This window comes from Marmota marmota, unplaced genomic scaffold, assembly GCF_001458135.2.
Source record: "Marmota marmota marmota unplaced genomic scaffold, marMar, whole genome shotgun sequence".
NCBI classification, from domain to species: Eukaryota; Metazoa; Chordata; class Mammalia; order Rodentia; family Sciuridae; genus Marmota; species Marmota marmota.
In genome coordinates this window covers 5,597,784-5,601,467 of record NW_026000130.1, presented here as the reverse complement: position 1 = coordinate 5,601,467, position 3,684 = coordinate 5,597,784, and the positions used below count along the sequence as shown (strand labels likewise).

The 3,684-nt window shown below is 55.8% G+C and overlaps 1 protein-coding gene across 1 annotated transcript in view; it reads left to right on the top strand.

Annotated features, from left to right (window-relative positions):
• Positions 1–43: 43 nt before the first annotated feature.
• Positions 44–3,684, top strand: part of Trpv4 (transient receptor potential cation channel subfamily V member 4) — a 31,139-nt gene continuing 27,498 nt past the window's right edge. Inside the window, exon 1 of the mRNA XM_048785015.1 lies at positions 44–910. The gene's annotated coding sequence lies outside the window, so the exon portion shown is untranslated. The remainder of the gene's footprint in view (positions 911–3,684) is intronic.

Here is a 3,684-nt window from a genome sequence, read left to right as displayed (position 1 = left end):
CGGGGGGGGGTGGTCAAGGAACATTTGATCAAGTTGGTGACTGCGCTGTACCTTAGAGAGCAAATGCAGAGCTAGAGGAAAGGGCATTGAGGTACAGGAAATGCACCAGCCAAGACATGGCTTTACCTGTCACCCAGTGGGAGAGCCTGGTATTCGGAGGGCAGAGACGTCAATCATGCCCTGGATGTGGAATGGAAACACTGTGCCTGGCACGCAGTAGGGACTCTGTAAATATCCCTTTTGTGATTGATTGAACAAATCCTTTTGCAGGGTAGGCATTGGGGATGAAGCTTAGGAACTCCATCCCCAGTCCCTGAACAAATACTTTTGAGCCTTTGAACTCCTTCTTGTGCTCCTAGGGGGATGGGGTCCCCCCAGCATGGGTTGGCGTCTCTGCCTCTCACAGTCCCCTGACCCCCGCCGTGTGCCTCTATCTCTCCTTGTTTGACTCTCTTTCCAGTTTTAGGGATCCAGAGAACAACTTTCTTTGTGTTTTCCTGGGTCTAGGGAACCAGGGAACATTTATTTCAGGCCAGAGGGCCCTGGAGAATGCTCTGCATCATTGATTTGGAGCAGAATTAAATTCGGTTAAAGATTAATGCAGATCTCTGGAGGTCCTGTGGTCCCGGGGCCCCTGTGGCCACTGCTTGAACTCTAGATGCAAATCTGTTTAGCCAAACCTGGGCTGGGCTGGTAGATATTTAATGGGAGCTCGAATTTTTTTGTGCATCAGGCACTGAGCCAAGCCCTTTGAGTACACTTGGATACAAAACCGTTATTGTACCCATTTTTCAGAGGGAGGAACTTTGTGTCTGCAGGATGAAGTAGGTGGCTAAGCGCCTCAGTTGGGAAGAGGCAGAGCTGGGATCTGAGTCCCGTTTGTCTGATTCCAAAGTCTGGGGAGCTTGGGGTAAGTGACTGGTCTGTCTGAGCCTCGGTTTCCTCATCTGCTAAACTCTGGGTCCCCTCTTTGCGAGGATGCCCACGGCACAGAGATGGGCTGAAGCTCAGGCCTTCTCGTCACCCGGTGCTGGCTCCTTGGCCCCGGCCTGTTCCAGCGAGGTGTGTCTTCCCGGGCGGGCATCCTCCGAGATCCCCTCTGTGCCAGGCACCAGCAGGGGCAGAGCTAGACTTGCATTTGGACAGAGGATGATTCCTTCAGCTATGAAAGACTCCAGGGTGCTGACTGAGCGCCAGGGACCCGGCGTTGCCTGCTTTCTGGATTTTAATGCTTAAAAGCGAGGGCCAGAGTCCAGCGGCCCAGGGGCTGATCGTGGTGATAAATCTCCTTACACTTCGGCCTCAGTTTCTCCTCTGTGCGGTGGGGACGGGAGAGTGCCTGGCCCCGTGGGGTGGTTCGGGACAATCTCCAGCCCAACGTTGATTCTTCAGTTTATAAGCAACATCTGTCACCTGTGAACAGGTGACACAGCCCCACCCCCACTGGAGATGTCTGGGCATCTGAAAGCTGAGACCCCTTTGACAGTGAGGGACCTGAGTCTCAGAGGAGGAAGTAGTTTACCAAGTCACCTGGATCATGGCAAAAGAATATCTGGAAGTCAGATCCAAGTGACTCTGGCCCCTTTGGGTCCCAGAAAAGCCAATGACTGTTTTAGCTTCCTGCCATCTTGGAGTCTGACACCACCTTGGTTTACCTTCCAGATCTGCCACTCACTGCTGTGTGACCTCAGGAGGTGGCTTGATCTCTCTGTTCCGGGGCTGCCACCCAAAGTTTCCTGGAGGTCAGACTTCTGCCAGATTGAGGGCACTTAGATTGTTTTGGATGCCACTCCCCTGGACTGGCCTGGCTCCCACTGCCTCAAGTTCCCTTGTGTCCCATGAGTTAGCCACTGAGCCATTTGGATCCTGTGGTCTGGCCGGGAAGGAATGAGGAAGGGAGATTAGCCATCACTTTCACTATGACTCTAACTTCCACTCCTGAGTTCCTTCCTGACCATCAGCTTCTTCTTTTTGCCCCAAGTTCTGGGTACTGCTGGCTGTGTGACCCCAAGGAAGTCACTATGCCTCTCTGAGCATGTTTCCTCATTGGTAAGGGAGGGTCCCTCAAGACGTGCTGGGCACACAGGCGGCCCTTGTGGGTCTGCTCTAGATGAGGTCAGGGTGTTGGAAAGGCCTCAGAGGGTGGCAGGGGTGCGGATCCCGAGTCTAACAGGAGCACTCATATTTTTCTTGGGGTGGTGAGTAACGGCTGCCCTCCCGCCCTGCCTGCCCGGGACAAAGGGCTCCTCAGTGTCCCCGGTGCCTGTTTTTCCCTGACAGTGCCATGGCCTGGGCTCCACCCAGTTGACCAGGAGAGCTGACCACCTTCTGGGACAGCTGCTCGTGTGTGAGTGTGTGTGTGTGTGTGTGTGTGTGAGACGGGGTGGGCAGGTGTGCATGGGACGGCAGGCACGGTGCTGCTGCCCTCGGGTGGGGACCCCTGGTCCTTCTCCATCTCCCCGTGGCACAGAGGAGGGCTGAGGAGGGGGAGAGAAGGAGGAGGGACAGACAGACCAGCAAGGCAGGCCACAGAAGGAACTGCCTCTCAGGCACAGGCCGCGGCTCTGAGACGAGTGGGCTGGGCCGGGGCCTGGCCTCGCCGAGCCTCAGTTTTCTCATCTGTAAAATGGGCTCATGATGGCCGTGGATCTCAGGTCAGAGAACCCTATATGTAGTAGGTGCTCAATAAACCACCGCCCATTCTGGGCCAGGAAGGAGAAAGTCGGCCAGGTTCCCTGGGTAGAGGCTCAGCTGGAGGCCGTCGGCCCCGGGGCGGAGGATGACTCAGCCAGTCTTTGCCTCCTCATCTGCCAGGCCGCATTCTAGGCCTGGGGGACAGAAGAGTCTGTGTCCCTCTGATACTTTCCTGAGTGACACCGCTCTACACCCAGTGCCAGGTGACCCCGTGCTGGGTCACTGTCATGAGCTCCTTTGTAGAGAGGAGGAGTTTGGGGGCTCAGAGGGGTGAAGTGACCCACCTGAGGTCACACAGCTACCCAGGGACAAAACCAAGATTCAGACAAGACTCGGAGCTCATCCCTCGGAACACCCCCTTCCCTCTCGGGGTGACCTCGGCTGGTCTCTGACCTCAGTCTGCTTCTCTGTGGAAGGGGACTGCGTCCTCCCTGGGTCTGATGAGCAAGGTAGCGGCCCTGAGCAGGCTCGAGGTGTCGGGGAACATCATCAGCCCCGTCTGGCTTTCTCCCACGACTCAGTTTATTCCCCTGGGAATGGAGACGTGGCCCCAGCTGCCCGGTTAGCGCTGCGTGACCACGGAGGGTGCCTTGGGGCTGCCCAAGCTGCAGGCCCAGTTCCAAGCAGCCCCCGTTGGCACAGGCTGGCAGGGAAGGTCCGAACTGGTTTTCTGTTCCCTGAGCTCCCTGCCCTGAGCCCGGCTCCTGCTTACCGTATGCCAGACGGGAGGTCAGACTCTTGGATCAGAGTGGTTAGTTCCCTCGACAGCCTTTGGAGTAAGTGGGAGCTGTGATCTTATTTTTTAATTTAAATGTTCAATACTCCAAATAATTAGGGAGTGAAGATGGGCCACCCCTTCCCGGATGGTAGTCATTATCACACCCATTTTACAGGGGAGGAAACTGAGACCCAGAAGAGGCAGGTAAGGAGCAGAATATAGATCAGGTGATGTTTCAAGATTACAGAATCATCTCTTGGGCTGGGGGCTGT